The 13,173-nt window shown below is 37.6% G+C and overlaps 1 protein-coding gene across 1 annotated transcript in view; it reads left to right on the top strand.

Annotated features, from left to right (window-relative positions):
- The window catches only part of TBCD (tubulin folding cofactor D), a 3,708,267-nt gene that overhangs the window by 3,204,623 nt on the left and 490,471 nt on the right, over nucleotides 1-13,173 (top strand). The gene's annotated exons all lie outside the window — the stretch shown is intronic.

Below are 13,173 nucleotides of genomic sequence, written 5' to 3'. Positions count from 1 at the left end.
GGACAAGAAAAACTGAAAAAAATGGCGTCGGCTGTATCTTTTATACCCCTGGAGCACTGACGTCAGGGAAGAGGCAACAGCAACCGACGCCAGACCTAGACTTTGGAATTCAGGCCGACTGAGGGTAGCTAGCCAGCAGGATAAACTAATTGTAATGACTGCAACAGTGAATACACTCGAACATCTACATTTATGGTAAGTGTACACAACTGTACTTTTTTCTTGTTACTAAAGTGAGCAGGTTGCTAAACTAAAGTGGAAGGAGGGCTGGGGATGAGTGTATGTGTGCTTTTTTTTTGGAAGAGCTGTGGGGCGGTAGTTTGTAGGACTGGCACAGAGCATTGGCTGATTCAGGTACGCATCTGGTAATAACCCCTACCCACCCCTTTATCATTGTCAGAATGCTGTAAAAGATTCAATGGTTAGTAGGTTGGAAAAGTGCATTTTTTTCTTCACTTCTGCCAGTCATGAATACTTTTCCCATTATTCTTCCACAGGTATAAGCATTCAAAGCGGCACTAAGGTAGATGTCCCTCTCTTATGCAAAAGGAATCCATGCTGTCACACAGGGTTACCCATTGCTGCCATCACAGATATTGTTTCTCTTTTCTACAACTTCTTATACTCATCCATGTTCCCCTTGTCTAATGGCCAGTCAGATGGATTGGGGTGATAGCTGGTAACTGATTGGTCATCATCCTGGCAGTTCAGGTACTGTTTAAGCCATACTCTGCACCAGTCATGTCTGGCACATATACCACAGAAACAGGGATTTCAATTGCAGGTTTAGAAATGAGTGAGACATGCTGTAGTCTGTTTTCACTGTCTGGCAGGCCAAAGCACACACCATTGCTTGTCTCTGTTTTTCTACTGTAATTTTCATTCACCAGGTATCTTCAACATGACAGGTAGAGTCAACATTTGTTATAAAGCCTAACTATTGAAACATCTTCAGGTATAGCTATATATTGTTATGATATAGTCAGACTTAAACTTCTGTCAAAACAGCGTGGGCGTACCCTAATCATGTACCTTCAGCTCCCAAGGATCTGGATACTAAGGACAAGAACACTAGCCAAATGGTCAGAGCCGCAGGCAGAAGATCATAACGCTGACTCCTAGGACCATTGTAGGTCTCTGAGGGGACTTCTCGCTGCAGTTCTTAGGCTTTCCTTCATTGTTCCAAAAGGCAGATTGGAATGCTTTATTTATTGACCACACCATCTTGGAAAGAAGATTAATGCTAAGATGGTGGGGGGTGGACACTTAAGGAGCCCATTATTAATTCGGTCCCAGCATGAACTTTAATATTCTGGGAAAACTAAGACTCTGGATTAAAACAGGCCCCAAAAACACATGCCTTGAAATATGCATTCACAGACATCAATAACAGACGAGCCATTCTCCATTTGTCTGGCTACATCAGGAGAACAGGATATTCACCTTTTCTGAGGAGGACTTTGGCCAATCACTTTTCTTCAAACAGCTCATCAGTTTGATCCTTTGCTTGGTAACCTGCAAATGCCACATTCAGAAGTGGTTGGGAGAAAGTTATCCCTACAAATGGTAGACTGGATAGCCGTGGCATCAGGCACATAGGGTTGCTGGAACAGTAACACATTGGAATTCACCTGTATTCTACCAGATTAACTTCATAGGTTCCTATTATCTGAAAGGTAGATGCTTCATTGGTGCCAGAAAACCGCAATTCTCCTTCAGAAGCTTGCATTTAAACAGATGCAGTGTGACCTAAAACGGGGATATTGCTCCTATTTTTCTACATTACTGGAAGATCAAGGGCTCTTAGATGCACCCTGGATCTGAAAGATTTAAGCTGATTTATTATTATAAATAATAGTTTAACTTTTCAGTTCCTTGTTGCAGGTGTTCCATGAAATGGACCAGGTTTGTTCCTTGTATAAATAAGATATGTAACTTCACATTCCTAAGTCAAAGTACAATTAAAGTTCATGAAATTAGTATTGTTTCAGTCTTTGATGTCAGTCAGAAGGGCTCTTTGCAGCACCTGCAATGTGCCCAGTAATGACTCCTCCTGCAGTTCATATGGAGTTACATGTATTGGTAACGTATCTAAATAGAATTGTGGATTCTTTTTATAAGACCTGTTGCTCCTACTGCTATTGGAACTGTCTGGGTATCTTTCTTCCACATTGCTCTCATTTCTGTCTGTGAATCCTGATATTTTATGACTTTGTGTCTCTCTGTATGCAAGACATTGTAGACACTGGTTGTATTGATTTCAAAGATCAAAGCTACTTTTTTCTTCTTTTCATTTACCACTATATCTGGTTTTCTTGCTTGGACTGTTGGTAATGGGGGATCCCATGTGATGTAGACTTCATAATTTTCTTTGATACTTTGTGGCTCATGTTTCCAGTTACTTCATTACCATAATGTTTGCACAGTTCCCAGTGCAATGGTTTTGCCACTGCCAATCATGAGCAGACAGGTGATCTGCTGTGGTGACCCCTAACCGGGAAAAGCCAAAAAAGATGAAGATTATGCCTTTCAGTATACATTCCTTCTGTCATTAGTATATCACAACCAGCAACAAGGTGTGCGACTGTTTGCAATTCTGCTTTACAAAACCTACATTTGTCTGTTTCTCCCACATGTTCAATGGATTTTGTAAACCAAAATGTATGTAGCCAACTATCCTGGGCCTCCAGTATTAACCTTTCATCTTTTGGTTTGAATATGCCTCTCTTTAACCATTCCTGCATTCCATCCCGATCAACATGAGGTTCTTCCAGGAGATTTCTATACTTGCAACTATATTTATGCATTTTCCACATGTCTTGCCTTCTCATCTGATCCTTCACCTTATATTCTTTCTTTTTTGGCACATTCAGTTGCTGTCTGATTTTTACCTACCTCTGGTTTGATTTCCATTCCGGCTTGATGCCTATATGCTTCTGCTAGACTAAGAAGGAAAGTCATCTTAGATTTATTCTCCTCATGTTTCAAAACTTTCACTACGTTTGGGTCTTGGAGGTCAGCAGATGTTTGTGCATTCCCACAATTGCAGATCTGTAGATGTAATCAATTTCAAGTAGGCCCATACCTCCTTTGGAACAGGGAATATATAATCTTGGTATGCACTGATTTTTTTAAATCATTTGATGAGCATGAAGCATCCTGCTTCTTTTCTTGTCTGTTCTGTCCAACACCTTTTGAGGTCAATCAGTCACTCCAAAACTATTAAGTTAGGACAGGAGGAGCAAATTGATTTATAGCTTAAATTTTGTTCCTAGATGTCAACACTGTTTTCAGAATTAATTTAAGTCTTCTAAAATATTCCTTGCTAAGTTTTATTTACATTTGTTCATGTTTAATTGTTGATCCTTCATCAATTCCCAAGTATTTATACACTCCCTCTTGCTCAAGTTCTTTTATATCACATTATTGCCGCAGACTGATGTTTTCTTGGCGCTGCAGCTTTCCTGCTTTAAATGTCGCTTTTGCACATTTATCAAGACCAAATGACATTCTTATATCATCTGAAAAAGTTTTGACTACTTGCAGTTGTGCTATCAGTTCCTCATCTGATGAGCTGTACAATTTTAAATCATTGACAAAGAGAAGATGGGAAATCTTTACACTGTTGTTTTCTAGGAGCCAAATTATACCCATGATGTAATCTGTTAAGTAGACAGCTTAATGGGTTAAGGGCAAGACAGAATAGCAGTAGTGACAGGGATTCACCCTGGCATATCCCCCCCTTTGAGTTTCTATCCCTGGTATAATAATTTGTCCTTTATCATGGCTGAATTGCAGAGTGGTTTGCCACTATTTCATGGTTACTGTAATGGAATTGATCAGTGTAGGGTGCATCTTATACATTTTTAAGCACTCTTTTTATCCATGAATGTGGGATACTGTCAAATGCTTTTTTGTGGTCATTCCATGCCATACTTATATTCTTCCACTTTTTACAGTTCTCCACTATGACTTTAACAACAAATGATCCTTTGTTTCATATGACCTTCTTTTATTGCCTTTCTGTTCTATTGCCTTAATTGAGTTTTCTTCTAAATGACTATAAGCCCTGTCTGTTTTAGTTCCAGTGTATAGTTTATATGTCATCAGAAGGCAAGTTATTGGTCTATAATTTTTAGGGTCTTTTGGGTTTCTAATACTATGATTGGAATGGACCCCATTCCTAAGTCAAAGTGCGATTAAAGTTTATGAAATTAGTATTGTTTCAATCTTTGATGTCAGCCAGAAGTGCTCATCACAGCACCTGCAATGTGCCCAGTAATGACTCCTTCTGCAGTTCGTACCAAGTTGCATGTATTGGTAAGATATCTAAATACGGTGTAGATTCATTTTTATAAGACTTGTTGCTCCTACTACTATTGGAACTGTCTGGGTATCTTTCTTCCACATTGCTCTCATTTCCGCTTGCAAATCCTGATATTTTATGACTTTGTGTTTCTCTGTACGCAATACACTGTAGTCACTGGGTGTAGCGATTTCAATGATCAATGCTACTTTTCATGGACCACTGTATCTGTTTATCTTGCATCTATCTTTTGGACTGTTAGTAATGGGGGATCCCATGTGATGTAGACTTCATAATTTTCTATGAAGCTTTGTGGCTCATGTTTCTAATGTTTTTCAGCCACTTCATTACCATAATGTTTGCACAATCCCTAGTGCAACAGTTTTGCCACATTATTATGCCTTTCAGTATGCAGTCCTTCTGCCATTATTATGTCACAACCGGCAACAAGGTGTGTGACTGTTTCCAATTCTGCTTTACAAAAACTAACATTTGTCTGTTTCTCCCACATGTTTAATGAACTTTGTAAACCAAAATGTATGTAGCCTACTATCCTGGGCCACCAATATTAACATTTCATCTTTTGGTTTAAATTTGCTTCTCCTTAACCATTCCTGCATTCCATCCTGATCAACATGAGGTTCTTCCAGGAGATTTCTATACTTGCAATTATATTTATGCATTTTCCACATTTCATGCCTTCTCATCTGATCCTTCACCTTATATTCTTTCTTTTTTTATGGTACATTCAGTTGCTGCCTGATTTTTATCTACTTCTGGTTTGATTTCCATTCTGGCTTGAAGCCGATATGCTTCTGCTAGACTAAGAAGGGAAGTCATCTTAGATTTATTCTCCTCACGTTTCATAACTTTCACTACATTTGGGTCTTGGAGGTCAGCAGATGTTTGTGCAGTCCCATGATTGCAGATCTGTATATGTAACAACTTTCAAGGAGGCCCATACCTCCTTCGGAATAGGGAATATATAATCTTGGTATGCACTGATTTTTATAAATCATTTGATGAGCATGAAGCATCCTACTTCTTTTTGCTGTCTAATCTATCCAACACCTCTTGGAGCCAATCAATCACTCCAAAACTATTAAGTTAGCACAGCATGATTTATAGCTTGATTTTTGTTCCTAGATGTCAACTCTGTTTTCAGAATTAATTTAAGTCTTCTAAAATATTCCTTGCTAAGTTTTATTCACATTTGTGCATGTTTTATTGCTGATCCTTCATCAATTCCCAGATATTTATACACTCCCTCTTGCTCAAGTTCTTTTATATCACATTCTTGCCCCAGACTGATGTTTTCTTGGTGCTGCAGCTTTCCTGCTTTAAATGTTGCTTTTGCACATTTATAAAGACCAAATGACATTCGTATATCATCTGAAAAAGTTTTGACTACTTGCAGTTGTGCTTTCAGTTCCTCATCTAATGAGCTATACAATTTTAAATCATTGACAAAGAAAAGATGAGAAGTCTTTACACGTTGTTGTTTTCTAGGAGCCAAATTATAGCCATGACCTAATCTGTTAAGTAGACAGTTTAAAGGGTTAAAAGCAAGACAGAATAGCACTGGTGACAGGGATTCACCCAGGAATATCCCCCCTTTGAATTTTTATCCCTGGAATAATAATTTGTCCTTTATCATGGCTTAATTTCAAAGTGGTCTGCCATTGTTTCATGGTCACTGTGATGCAATTGATCAGTGTAGGGTGTATTTTATACATTTTTAAGCACTCTTTTATCCATGAATGTGAGATACTGTCAAATGCTTTTTGTAGTCAATCCATGGCAAACTTAGATTCTTCCCCTTTTTACAGTTCTCCATTATGACTTTATTTAACAACAAATGATCCTTTGTTCCACATGACCTTCTTTTATTGTCCTTTTGTTCTATTGCCTTAATTGAGTTTTCTTCTAAATGAATATAAACCCTGTCGGTATCAATTCCAGTGTATAGTTTATTTGTCATCGGAAGGCAAGTTATTGGTCTATAATTTTTAGGGTAGCTTGCAGGTTCATTCTTTATCAGGAGCATTATTTTTCCTTTGTTAACCAGACTGGTGTCTGTTTGGGGTGCGCTAATATAAATAGTTCTTACTCATGGCTAAATCTTCATGCAAAGGTGTTAATGCTTTTAACCAGAAGTTAGGTACTGCATCTAGGCATGGGGTTTTCCAATTAGAGGCTTTTTTTTAACTTTGTTTCAATCTCTCTGGCAGTTGCTTCATCATATTTCATATCCTGTACCTTTAGACTTCTTATTCTTTCTTTTACTTCTATCCATTTAGCATTTTGTTAGGTTCCACAGGATCTTCGTAAATACTTAAAAATGTATGTATTTCTTCATTTTTTGGTGGTCTTTCAATTCCTTTTACTTTGTTTCCTAGTTCTTTATAAAACTTTTTTGGTCATCAATAAATTGCTTATTTTGTACATTTCATTTATATTTATCTGTGTATCTTCTAAGTTTTTCTGCATGTGCTGATACTTTTAGTTTAGTATTTGCGATACTGCATGATAAATCCTGATCTGTTATAATACTGCTTTTATCACATCTTCTGCTCTTAAGTGCTTTATAGTTTTCTGTATTCAATACTTCCATGATAGTATTCAATTTCTCCCTTTCCTTTCCCTCACTATCCTGCATTCCTGTGGTAGAATTTTAGCTTATCAATTTAGCTGCACAGTAATATATCCTGTTTACTGCAGTTATATTGCATGGATCTCTATGGACAATCTTAATTACTGTGTTCATTTGTTTTATCAAACTTTTAACTTCTGGGGTTTTATTGACCTTCTGCAGTCTATTTCTTTCATTGATCTTAATATGTCTCTCTCTATTAAATCAAGCAACTGTTCTCTTAGCTCATTTTCTTCTAAACTGAGAGCAAACATTTCTTTTCCATTTCCTGCAGGTATTCTATAGACAGTTCTACAGTATCTTCCTGTGGCACATTCTCTTTAGTTTCATTCTGTGTCATCCATTGTTCTGTCATATGGGAACTCACTGGCCTATCACTCCTTAACACTGACTGCGTCAGAGTTGCCACAGTTTCCTGTTCCTTCCCTTACTGTTCAGCTTCAAACAAACATTTATACTGGTTTCCTGTGAAAGGTTCCAAAATATCTTTGTATGGCAGTTGACCTGTTGCTTCCCATCCCACTGGTTTCTCCTTAAGTTGGATGTCCATTGCTCTATCCTGCTGTGGTGTTTTCTGAATTAGATTTTCTACACTGAATCCTTCACTTTGTATGTACTCCATAACTTCAGTTTCTATTTCTTTAACTTCTCCATTACTCTTCTTTTCTACTTTTCCTCATTGTCTTCTTATTTTTTGAATCATAAAGTTTTCCATGTTCAGATTCCTTTGCCTGTATTTCTCTTCAAATATCTTTGGTGCTGCTCTTTTTGTATTGATTAGTTTTGCTTTCTCCTTTGCATAGCTATTAACACCATATTAAATCTCTTTCCCATGTCCATATTTCTTCTTCAGATATCTCGTGATCTTCCTGTTTCTCCTTACTTTGGAGACTCCTTCCATCATGCTGTGATGTAACCTGTGTTAGACCTTCTACACCAAATCCTTCACTTCACAGGCATTCCATAACTTTAGCTTCTATTTTTTTTAACTTCTCCTTTGCTAATTTTTTCTACATTCCCTCTTTGTGATATTATTTTTTTCACTGTGAAATTTTCCATGTCTGGATGCCTTAACTTTATTTCTCTTCAAATATCTTTGGGGCTGCCTTTTTGTAGTGATTAATTTGCCCATTGACTTTGAATAAATATTGAACCATATCAAGTCTGTCTTTCTTTCCCATGTCCATATTTCTTTTTTATACTTTTCAAAAATCTCTATGTTTTCTTGTTTATATTTTCAGACTTCTTCAGATGCTTCTTTTTCCAAACAGATCAAAGTTTCTTGGTCTATGTAATGTTTTTTACACATCTAAAACTGAAAACAGGTATAGCAGAGTGAATGCCCTCCAAACACAAAGTCAAGTAATGAATAGAAATACGAATGAAGTGGGTGACCACAGCTGAAGACAAAACCTTTAAAAGTTCATGTGGAAAGATCCAAATCAAGACTCATAAAACGGAGTATAAATCCAGTAGATACTCTTTATTCCTGTGGAAACGAGTAAGCGCTTTCACCAGACGGCTTCATCAGACTCAATATACAAGTAACAGAGTAACAAGTTTAAATACAACAAAACGCGGGAATAAAATCAATAAAACAATTAGGTGGAGAAGCCAACATTCAAAATTTAAAAACAACGAAACTCAAATAAAGCTCATGTAAATTCCACTCAATATATACAAACTGTAATCACAACTCTGTGACCACTTGCTACTGCTCAAGAATAAAAAGACAAGGAGAGCAAGTCAAGATTCAGCGCATCATAAAAAATACATAAACACTTAGTAGTGTATAAAATCAATAAACCAGATATACTAATAGCGAATCATACAATTACTGCATCTGTGAAGCATACAAGAACATTTAAAATATAACAATACTATAAACCTTTTCATAGAAAATGTTGAATCATCTACGTGTTCTAAGCTTCCTCATTCTCAAAAAGGGCTTCACGGAGACTGTGGTATTAAGGCCAGGTGAGACATCTGACCTGAGCCTCAGAATCCATATATTCTCCCTATTCTCAGTAAGTGTCCTGACGTCTCCACCTCTAATATTCAAAGTAATTTCCTCAATAATACGGAAAGTAAAAGTATGTGTGGGTCCTGACTCTAACACATGTTTAAAGAGAGCATTGGTCTTGTGGGCCATCCTAATACTGTAAAGGTGTTCTCGGACCCTATCCCTCAAACGTCTGTTGGTCTTCCCAACATAAAACGATGCACATGCTGAGCAGTTAGCAAGGTATACCATATTGCTAGTTAGACAGTTGCCACTAGTTCTGAATGAATACAAATGATTACTAATGGGATGAACAAAAGTGGGATCACAATTAACGTAACAGCAAAAATTGCAACTGCCACAAGGTCGAGTCCCCTCAGAATGAGTATTAGCATATGATCTAATATTTCCTATGTCACATAATAACCTCTTGAGGTTCTTCTTATTCTTATATCTAAATTGGGGAGTAACTCCTAACTGCTCCTTGACTTTCGGGTCAACAGTGAGTATGTTCCAATGTGTTTTAACTACTTCTTTAATCCTGCCCACATCATTACTGTAGAATAATGAAAAATCAGTATTATTGACACTTAATGATCCATGACCTATATCTTGATTGGGTGGGATAACAGTCAGATCCCTATCTGAGAAGTAGGGAGAAGCTGTACTAAACCGCAGGGGGCGTGAGTCCCCAATTCCCCTATTTTTGTCTCTATCAGCATATCCTCGCTCTAACAACCTCTGATTTAGATCAAAAAGATCACTTTCAAAACCAGCAGTAGTCGGATTATACCTGGATAATCTTATAGCTTGTCCTTTGACAATATTATTAAAAACATAACCTGGGTGCATGCTACTGCGGTGTAAAATAGAATTCTTATGACATGGTTTCCTGAATAACCCTGTGTTCACGAGGCCATTGGGTAACTTTTCTATAAAGACATCCAAAAAGGATATCTTAGTGGATGAAACCTCATAACTAAATTTCAAGTAAGATGTGCATTCATTCATGTAACATACAAAAGTATCCAACTCAGTGAATGACCCTCCCCATAAAAAGAAAAGGTCATCAACGAAGCATCTGTAAAACAGAACATGTCTGAGAAAAAAGGATGATGAGTGCATAAATACATGTTCCCATTCAGCCATGAACAGATTGGCGTAGCTATTGGCACAGGATGTGCCCATAGCCACGCCATCTGTCTGTAGGAAACACTTCCCATCAAAACTAAACACATTGTTGTATAACACTATATGCAATAAAGACATGAGCAAATCAATCATCAGAGCAGTCATGGTGGTGTTCCTCTTAAGATATTCGGTAACCATGTCAATGCCATTCCAATTGGGAATGACTGTAAAAAGAGACTGAACATCCATCGTTACGAAAATAAAATTAAAATCATAATTTGTTCATTTAAGATAATCATAAAGGTCAATTAAAAATTGACGTGTATCCTTCAAAATAAAACTATTGCAATCAACAACTGGTCTAAGATGGCTCTCTATATAAATAGAAGATGGCTCAGTGAGCCACCCTCTTCAAGCAACAATTGGTCGTAAAGGAGGTTTTATCAAGGCTTTATGAATCTTAGGTAAGCCATTGATCAAAGGAACTAAAGGATGTGGTACATCAAGAAAATAAAATAAAGTGTGATCAATGGTATTACTGTGTAATAACCCTAGTAAAAATGAGTGTACTCTGTGTGAGTATGTCTGAACTAACTCAAGTTCTAACGGCTTATAAAACGATTCATTACTCAACATCTCAAACATGCTATTAGTGTAATCACAGCTGTTCAAAACAACAATGCCTCCACCTTTATCTTAGATTCATAGATTAGTACTAGGCTAACTGCCCTTGCGAGCCATTTTAAGCCTAGCCAATTATCCCCTGTGAGATTCAAACACTGTACCTAGTGTTTGTAAGGCAAACACCTTAACCATTAGGCCATCCTTCCATCTGCAGGTCTAACAGAGATACTCGGATCCTCACATAAGGTCTTCAGGGCAAGGCGTTCAGAACGGGAAAGATTGTTAAAGTAATGACTTTGTCTAGATCTATTATCCCTCTGTTACTTGTTACTCTGTTACTTGTATATTGAGTCTGATGAAGCCATCTGGTGAAAGCGCTTACTCGTTTCCACAGGAATAAAGAGTATCTACTGGGTTTATACTCCATTTTATGAGTCTTGATTTGGATCTTTCCACATGAACTTTTAAAGGTTTTGTCTTCAGCTGTGGTCGCCCACTTAATTCGTATTTCTATTCATTTTTTACACATCTGTTGTATTAATGAATGCAAATCAAATGTTTATTTGAAGCTTCCGACAGTTTCTCTTGTGGAAGTATTTTTCTTTCCTATAATTTCTCTCTTAATCTTTTTTATATAGTTTGTGTCTGGAAATTCTGGACTTTTTGCATAATAGTAACAATACATAATTTATTTCTTATCCTCAATAGTCCACTCTATTGTCTTTATGGCTCTATTTTGGCTTATCAATTTTTGTGTTTTTGTGGACTGCTGCTTCCTTCTACAGCGGGGGGGGGGGGGGCATCCTACCCCTGAGCCTGGCCTGGCCCCATTGTAGGAATGTTTCCATATTTTGAGGATTCTACACTGTCAGTTTTTCCATTCCAGGTACCAGTGCGCCTACCAGGATTAGTCACTTTTTTATTCTGAGTGCTGTGCACCCAGCTATCTTTTTTAATTTTTGACCCACTTCTGTCCATAATCTATGCTATATAAAATACAGTCTGTATGTCAGTCTCGTCTTTGTGAGTCTTTGTGAAAAACAAGGTCTACCTCGTGAAGGTACTCACCAAGACTGGAGGGTGAATTCATTTTCAGCAATAATACTCTCCTTTGCTTGCTGACTTATCTCTCCATTCGGACCCCTTCTTAATAGTGTTTCCGATTTTCCATTGTGGACATAGAGAGTTGTTCTTTCTGTACTTGCCTTTGTGTTGTTATGCACACTTGAAAACTTTTTAAACATTGTGGTAGCTGCGCTTTTGAAAATGTTAATATTTGTTTTTCTTTAACTGGGTGATTTGTTGTGGCCATTCTGTCCATGGAGAAGCTAGTCTAGTATCAGTTTCTAATAGACACTCAGCACTTCCCATTTTCATTATTTTACTGCTCCTCAGTGGGATCACTTCATTGCATACTCATCTTTGGCATGACACTGATTTACTTTCCTGATTTCAGACCAGGATATCTTGAATGTTATGGGCTGCATGGCAGCAAACATTGTGGCACATGTGATCGAGCTTTACCTAAGAAGGATTCATTAGTGCTACAGATTCCAAAGAAATTGACTATTCATTGTGTTCAGAAATCCAGTAAGTGTATATACCTTGTTGGGTAGTCATGTGCTGAATTAATGATTATCACTGGTTGATTTTTGCAGTGCAATGCTGTGACCTGATGTCGTTTTCATTTGTTTCTCAACCTATGGGTTTAGTTCCGAACCTCTGATCCAACTTTGCCGCTTTCTATAAACCCTAGGATCTGATTCTCGACCTCCTCCCATACCCAGAATGCCTCCTTCCCTAGATTACACCAGATCTCATTTGCCACTCAACAAGATGGACCGGGATTGCGACTCCTTTGAGTTCCTAGTGGGTTAATGAGTTTGTTGTGCTTTAGTTTTTAGTTTTTTTAGTTTTTTAATCCTCCAATTCGTTTTTCTTCTTTCTAACCATCTGTAACTTGCTATATTAAAAAAACTTGTTTACATAGGTAAATCTCTTTGTGTGTTCCTCTTCATTGGCCTTCTCTGTCTAACTCTCATTTTTTACCTTCCCTTTTCTCTCTTTCCTTTTAGATAAACCAGTTAGTTTTAAAAACTGCAATTCCTGTGGGCATATGATTCCTCAGTCTGATGCCCACAGGCAGTGCATTTACTGCTTAGGCCATAAGTATTTGGAGTCCCCTTGTTCCATTTGTACAAGTTTTAACTGGTGTGTCATATGTGACAGGAGGAATAAATTGATACTTGAAGGCCTTCTGCCTTCTTCTGCTTCTTCCCTTGGCACTTCTACTTCAGGGGCTCAAACTCCCAAGAAATCAAAAGAATCCCAACAACACTGTAAGCATTCTCTGGGTAAGGCTTCTCCATTACCTGTAGCTGAACCACCAAAAAAGGTTCAGAAGACCTTCGTTCTGAAGATTTTCAGATCCAACACCAGCTGTGACTGTCTCTCTGA

The sequence above is a fragment of the Protopterus annectens genome, chromosome 4.part0, assembly GCF_019279795.1.
Source record: "Protopterus annectens isolate FY-2018-M chromosome 4.part0, PAN1.0, whole genome shotgun sequence".
Classification (NCBI taxonomy): Eukaryota; Metazoa; Chordata; order Ceratodontiformes; family Protopteridae; genus Protopterus; species Protopterus annectens.
This window is presented reverse-complemented; position numbering and strand designations above follow the sequence as displayed.